Source organism: Callionymus lyra, unplaced genomic scaffold, assembly GCF_982586985.1.
Source record: "Callionymus lyra unplaced genomic scaffold, fCalLyr1.hap1.1 HAP1_SCAFFOLD_500, whole genome shotgun sequence".
Classification (NCBI taxonomy): Eukaryota; Metazoa; Chordata; class Actinopteri; order Syngnathiformes; family Callionymidae; genus Callionymus; species Callionymus lyra.
In genome coordinates this window covers 9,942-17,500 of record NW_028258802.1, presented here as the reverse complement: position 1 = coordinate 17,500, position 7,559 = coordinate 9,942, and the positions used below count along the sequence as shown (strand labels likewise).

The 7,559-nt window shown below is 60.0% G+C and overlaps 1 non-coding gene across 1 annotated transcript; it reads right to left on the bottom strand.

Annotated features, from left to right (window-relative positions):
• Nucleotides 1–6,244: 6,244 nt before the first annotated feature.
• Nucleotides 6,245–6,363, bottom strand: LOC148057833 (5S ribosomal RNA). Its single transcript, XR_015710385.1, has one exon. It is a non-coding gene; the product is annotated as a 5S ribosomal RNA (ribosomal RNA).
• Between the last annotated feature and the right edge of the window lie 1,196 nt (nt 6,364–7,559).

The following is a 7,559-nucleotide window of genomic DNA, read 5'->3' as shown; positions in this document are numbered from 1 at the left end:
TTTTGCAGAGCAGTCACACTCGGAAAAAAATTTCTTTCGTCTGGCAAAAGAACCAGAGTTTTCAGCGGTCATCCACTCCAACCTTGTCCGATTTTGAGGCACCAGGCTCGGCCACCCTCCGAGCCTTTTCACTCCCTCTCCTGTTATGGTGCCTCCCTATTAACCTCTAGGTGGTTGCGCTCGTGACATCAAAAAGACCACTTTTTGCAGAGCAGTCACACTCGGAAAAAATTTCTTTCGTCTGGCAAAAGAACCAGAGTTTTCAGCGGTCATCCACTCCAACCTTGTCCGACTTTGAGGCACCAGGCTCGGCCACCCTCCGAGCCTTTTCACTCCCTCTCCTGTTATGGTGCCTCCCTATTAACCTCTAGGTGGTTGCGCTCGTGACATCAAAAAGACCACTTTTTGAGGAGCAGTCACACTCGGAAAAAATTTCTTTCGTCTGGCAAAAGAACCAGAGTTTTCAGCGGTCATCCACTCCAACCTTGTCCGATTTTGAGGCACCAGGCTCGGCCACCCTCCGAGCCTTTTCACTCCCTCTCCTGTTATGGTGCCTCCCTATTAACCTCTAGGTGGTTGCGCTCGTGACATCAAAAAGACCACTTTTTGCAGAGCAGTCACACTCGGGAAAAATTTCTTTCGTCTGGCAAAAGAACCAGAGTTTTCAGCGGTCATCCACTCCAACCTTGTCCGATTTTGAGGCACCAGGCTCGGCCACCCTCCGAGCCTTTTCACTCCCTCTCCTGTTATGGTGCCTCCCTATTAACCTCTAGGTGGTTGCGCTCGTGACATCAAAAAGACCACTTTTTTCAGAGCAGTCACACTCGGGAAAAATTTCTTTCGTCTGGCAAAAGAACCAGAGTTATCAGCGGTCATCCACTCCAACCTTGTCCGACGTTGAGGCACCGATGTCGGCCAAGTTCTGAGCGTTCCACCACCGAATGCCACTGGTCCTCAACACAGCGGACTTCCAATCCAACCTTGTCCGACTTTGAGGCACCGAAGTCGGCCTCAGCCCGAGCCTTCCCCCGCCGACCTCACTGGAGCCCGCCATCCAGGGACCGGCGGAGGTCGCCCGCATGACCGCGGCAAAGTGTCTCAAAGTCGGGCACGACCGCTCGAGTCACCCGCCAACCCGGTCCGGGGCACCTCCAGGGACCGGCGGAGGTCGCCCGCATGACCGCGGCAAAGTGTCTCAAAGTCGGGCATGACCGCTCGAGTCACCCGCCAACCCGGTCCGGGGCACCTCCAGGGACCGGCGGAGGACGCCCGCATGACCGCGACAAAGTGTCTCAAAGTCGGGCACGACCGCTCGAGTCACCCGCCAACCCGGTCCGGGGCACCTCCAGGGACCGGCGGAGGACGCCCGCATGACCGCGACAAAGTGTCTCAAAGTCGGGCATGACCGCTCGAGTCACCCGCCAACCCGGTCCGGGGCACCTCCAGGGACCGGCGGAGGACGCCCGCATGACCGCGACAAAGTGTCTCAAAGTCGGGCATGACCGCTCGAGTCACCCGCCAACCCGGTCCGGGGCACCTCCAGGGACCGGCGGAGGACGCCCGCATGACCGCGACAAAGTGTCTCAAAGTCGGGCACGACCGCTCGAGTCACCCGCCAACCCGGTCCGGGGCACCTCCAGGGACCGGCGGAGGACGCCCGCATGACCGCGACAAAGTGTCTCAAAGTCGGGCACGACCGTTCGAGTCACCCGCCAACCCGGTCCGGGGAACCTCCGGGGACCGGCGGAGGTCGCTCGCATGACCGCGACAAAGTGTCTCAAAGTCGGGCACGACCGCTCGAGTCACCCGCCAACCCGGTCCGGGGCACCTCCAGGGACCGGCGGAGGACGCCCGCATGACCGCGACAAAGTGTCTCAAAGTCGGGCATGACCGTTCGAGTCACCCGCCAACCCGGTCCGGGGCACCTCCAGGGACCGGCGGAGGAGGCCCGCATGACCGCGACAAAGTGTCTCAAAGTCGGGCATGACCGCTCGAGTCACCCGCCAACCCGGTCCGGGGCACCTCCGGGGACCGGCGGAGGACGCCCGCATGACCGCGACAAAGTGTCTCAAAGTCGGGCACGACCGCTCGAGTCACCCGCCAACCCGGTCCGGGGCACCTCCAGGGACCGGCGGAGGACGCCCGCATGACCGCGACAAAGTGTCTCAAAGTCGGGCACGACCGCTCGAGTCACCCGCCAACCCGGTCCGGGGCACCTCCAGGGACCGGCGGAGGACGCCCGCATGACCGCGACAAAGTGTCTCAAAGTCGGGCATGACCGCTCGAGTCACCCGCCAACCCGGTCCGGGGCACCTCCGGGGACCGGCGGAGGACGCCCGCATGACCGCGACAAAGTGTCTCAAAGTCGGGCACGACCGCTCGAGTCACCCGCCAACCCGGTCCGGGGCACCTCCGGGGAGCAGTGGAGGTCGCTCGCATGACCGCGACAAAGTGTCTCAAAGTCGGGCATGACCGCTCGAGTCGCCCGCCATCCCGGTCCGGAGCTCAACACTTTGTCGTTTTTTCCACTCCCTCCCCATTAACCTCTAGGTGGTTGCGCTCGTGACATCAAAAAGACCACTTTTTGCAGAGCAGTCACACTCGGAAAAAATTCGTTTCGTCTGGCAAAAGAACCAGAGTTCTCAGCGGGCTTCCAGTCCAACCTTGTCCGATTTTGAGGCACCAGGCTCGGCCACAGTCCGAGCCCATTCACTCCCTCCCCTGTTGTACTCGCTCCCTATTAACCTCTAGGTGGTTGCGCTCGTGACATCAAAAAGACCACTTTTTGAGGAGCAGTCACACTTAGGAAAAATCCGTTTGCGCTCACACCATCCCTCCCCATTAACCTCTAGGTGGTTGCGCTCGTGACATCAAAAAGACCACTTTTTGAGGAGCAGTCACACTTAGGAAAAATCCGTTTGCGCTCACACCATCCCTCCCCATTAACCTCTAGGTGGTTGCGCTCGTGACATCAAAAAGACCACTTTTTGAGGAGCAGTCAGACACCGAGGTTTTCTGGATTTATGTCCGTTTTCCTGGTTCTCTGACTCGGGCACCTTGTGACCGACATCCCCCCCTTCCCTGGTTCTATTTTGCCGATACTTTGGTGAGTTTTCTACCCGCAAACCAAGCCCCCCAAGCCCGCCGCCTGGTGGGGGAGCATGCCGCCTGGCCCGGTTCTATTTTAGGTCACTTTGGTGAGTTTTCTACCCGCAAACCAAGCCCCCCAAGCCCGCCGCCTGGTGGGGGAAGAGGCCCCCTGGTCCCGGTTCTATTTTAGGACACTTTGGTGAGTTTTCTACCCGCAAACCAAGCCCCCCAAGCCCGCCGCCTGGTGGGGGAAGATGCCCCCTGGTCCCGGTTCTATTTTAGGACACTTTGGTGAGTTTTCTACCCGCAAACCAAGCCCCCCAAGCCCGCCGCCTGGTGGGGGAAGATGCCCCCTGGTCCCGGTTCTATTTTAGGACACTTTGGTGAGTTTTCTACCCGCAAACCAAGCCCCCCAAGCCCGCCGCCTGGTGGGGGAACATGCCCCCTGGTCCCGGTTCTATTTTAGGACACTTTGGTGAGTTTTCTACCCGCAAACCAAGCCCCCCAAGCCCGCCGCCTGGTGGGGGAACATGCCGCCTAGCCCGGTTCTATTTTAGGTCACTTTGGTGAGTTTTCTACCCGCAAACCAAGCCCCCCAAGCCCGCCGCCTGGTGGGGGAAGAGGCCCCCTGGTCCCGGTTCTATTTTAGGACACTTTGGTGAGTTTTCTACCCGCAAACCAAGCCCCCCAAGCCCGCCGCCTGGTGGGGGAACATGCCCCCTGGTCCTGGTTCTATTTTAGGACACTTTGGTGAGTTTTCTACCCGCAAACCAAGCCCCCCAAGCCCGCCGCCTGGTGGGGGAGCATGCCCCCTGGTCCCGGTTCTATTTTAGGACACTTTGGTGAGTTTTCTACCCGGAAACCAAGCCCCCCAAGCCCGCCACCTGGTGGGGGAAGAGGCCCCCTGGTCCCGGTTCTATTTTAGGACACTTTGGTGAGTTTTCTACCCACACTGCAGGTCCCCAAATGCCGCCATCTGGTGGGGGAACATGCCGCCTGCACCGGTTCTATTTTAAGTCACTTTGGTGAGTTTTCTGCCCACACTACGGGTCCCCAAATGCCGCCATCTGGTGGGGGAACATGCCGCCTGCACCGGTTCTATTTTAAGTCACTTTGGTGCGTTTTCTGCCCACACTACGGCTCCCCAAATGCCGCCATCTGGTGGGGGAACATGCCGCCTGCACCGGTTCTATTTTAAGTCACTTTGGTGAGTTTTCTGCCCACACTACGGGTCCCCAAATGCCGCCATCTGGTGGGGGAACATGCCGCCTGCACCGGTTCTATTTTAAGTCACTTTGGTGAGTTTTCTGCCCACACTACGGCTCCCCAAATGCCGCCATCTGGTGGGGGAACATGCCGCCTGCACCGGTTCTATTTTAAGTCACTTTGGTGAGTTTTCTGCCCACACTACGGCTCCCCAAATGCCGCCATCTGGTGGGGGAACATGCCGCCTGCACCGGTTCTATTTTAAGTCACTTTGGTGAGTTTTCTACCCACACTACGGGTCCCCAAATGCCGCCATCTGGTGGGGGAACATGCCGCCTGCACCGGTTCTATTTTAAGTCACTTTGGTGAGTTTTCTACCCACACTACGGGTCCCCAAATGCCGCCATCTGGTGGGGGAACATGCCGCCTGCACCGGTTCTATTTTAAGTCACTTTGGTGAGTTTTCTGCCCACACTACGGGTCCCCAAATGCCGCCATCTGGTGGGGGAACATGCCGCCTGCACCGGTTCTATTTTAAGTCACTTTGGTGAGTTTTCTGCCCACACTACGGGTCCCCAAATGCCGCCACCTGGTGGGGGAACTGCCGCCTAGTCCCGGTTCTATTTTAGGTCACTTTTCTCACTTTCTGACCCACAAATAATGCCCCAAATGCCGCCGCCTGGTGGGGGGAACTGCCGCCTAGTCCCGGTTCTATTTTAGGTCACTTTTCTCACTTTCTGACCCACAAATAATGCCCCAAATGCCGCCGCCTGGTGGGGGGAACTGCCGCCTAGTCCCGGTTCTATTTTAGGTCACTTTTCTCACTTTCTGACCCACAAATAATGCCCCAAATGCCGCCGCCTGGTGGGGGGAACTGCCGCCTAGTCCCGGTTCTATTTTAGGTCACTTTTCTCACTTTCTGACCCACAAATAATGCCCCAAATGCCGCCGCCTGGTGGGGGGAACTGCCGCCTAGTCCCGGTTCTATTTTAGGTCACTTTTCTCACTTTCTGACCCACAAATAATGCCCCAAATGCCGCCGCCTGGTGGGGGGAACTGCCGCCTAGTCCCGGTTCTATTTTAGGTCACTTTTCTCACTTTCTGACCCACAAATAATGCCCCAAATGCCGCCGCCTGGTGGGGGGAACTGCCGCCTAGTCCCGGTTCTATTTTAGGTCACTTTTCTCACTTTCTGACCCACAAATAATGCCCCAAATGCCGCCGCCTGGTGGGGGGAACTGCCGCCTAGTCCCGGTTCTATTTTAGGTCACTTTTCTCACTTTCTGACCCACAAATAATGCCCCAAATGCCGCCGCCTGGTGGGGGGAACTGCCGCCTAGTCCCGGTTCTATTTTAGGTCACTTTTCTCACTTTCTGACCCACAAATAATGCCCCAAATGCCGCCGCCTGGTGGGGGGAACTGCCGCCTAGTCCCGGTTCTATTTTAGGTCACTTTTCTCACTTTCTGACCCACAAATAATGCCCCAAATGCCGCCGCCTGGTGGGGGGAACTGCCGCCTAGTCCCGGTTCTATTTTAGGTCACTTTTCTCACTTTCTGACCCACAAATAATGCCCCAAATGCCGCCGCCTGGTGGGGGGAACTGCCGCCTAGTCCCGGTTCTATTTTAGGTCACTTTTCTCACTTTCTGACCCACAAATAATGCCCCAAATGCCGCCGCCTGGTGGGGGGAACTGCCGCCTAGTCCCGGTTCTATTTTAGGTCACTTTTCTCACTTTCTGACCCACAAATAATGCCCCAAATGCCGCCGCCTGGTGGGGGGAACTGCCGCCTAGTCCCGGTTCTATTTTAGGTCACTTTTCTCACTTTCTTACCCACAAATAATGCCCCAAATGCCGCCGCCTGGTGGGGGGAACTGCCGCCTAGTCCCGGTTCTATTTTAGGTCACTTTTCTCACTTTTCTACCCACAAATAATGGCAAAAAAAAATGCTTACAGCACCCAGTATTCCCAGGCGGTCTCCCATCCAAGTACTAACTGGGCCCGACCCTGCTTGGCTTCCGAGATCAGACGAGATCGGGCTCATTCAGGGTGGTGTGGCCGTAAGCGAGGGAAGCGCTTGTGAAATGCCCCAAAGTGTTGAAAATGTTCCCCAGGCCCCTGGTTCCCCATCCCCGCAGGAGGAGGCTCCCCAGGCCCCCTGGTTCCCCATCCCCGCAGGAGGAGGCTCCCCAGGCCCCCTGGTGCAGGAGGAGGCTCCCCAGGCCCCTGGTTCCCCATCCCCGCAGGAGGAGGCTCCCCAGGCCCCCTGGTTCCCCATCCCCGCAGGAGGAGGCTCCCCAGGCCCCATGGTTCCCCATCACCGCAGGAGGAGGCTCCCCAGGCCCCCTGGTTCCCCATCCCCGCAGGAGGAGGCTCCCCAGGCCCCCTGGTGCAGGAGGAGGCTCCCCAGGCCCCCTGGTTCCCCATCCCCGCAGGAGGAGGCTCCCCAGGCCCCCTGGTTCTCCATGCCCGCAGGAGGAGGCTCCCCAGGCCCCTGGTTCCCCATCCCCGCAGGAGGAGGCTCCCCAGGCCCCCTGGTTCTCCATGCCCGCAGGAGGAGGCTCCCCAGGCCCCCTGGTTCTCCATCCCCGCAGGAGGAGGCTCCCCAGGCCCCCTGGTTCTCCATCCCCGCAGGAGGAGGCTCCCCAGGCCCCCATGTTCTCCATGCCCGCAGGAGGAGGCTCCCCAGGCCCCTTGGTTCTCCATCCCCGCAGGAGTAGGCTCCCCAGGCGCCCTGGTTCTCCATCCCCGCAGGAGGAGGCTCCCCAGGCCCCCTGGTTCTCCATCCCCGCAGGAGGAGGCTCCCCAGGCCCCATGGTTCCCCATCACCGCAGGAGGAGGCTCCCCAGGCCCCCTGGTTCCCCATCCCCGCAGGAGGAGGCTCCCCAGGCCCCCTGGTTCTCCATCCCCGCAGGAGGAGGCTCCCCAGGCCCCCATGTTCTCCATGCCCGCAGGAGGAGGCTCCCCAGGCCCCTTGGTTCTCCATCCCCGCAGGAGGAGGCTCCCCAGGCCCCTGGTTCTCCATCCCCGCAGGAGGAGGCTCCCCAGGCGCCCTGGTTCTCCATCCCCGCAGGAGGAGGCTCCCCAGGCCCCCTGGTTCTCCATGCCCGCAGGAGGAGGCTCCCCAGGCCCCCTGGTTCTCCATCCCCGCAGGAGGAGGCTCCCCAGGCCCCCTGGTTCCCCATCCCCGCAGGAGGAGGCTCCCCAGGCCCCCTGGTTCTCCATGCCCGCAGGAGGAGGCTCCCCAGGCCCCCTGGTTCTC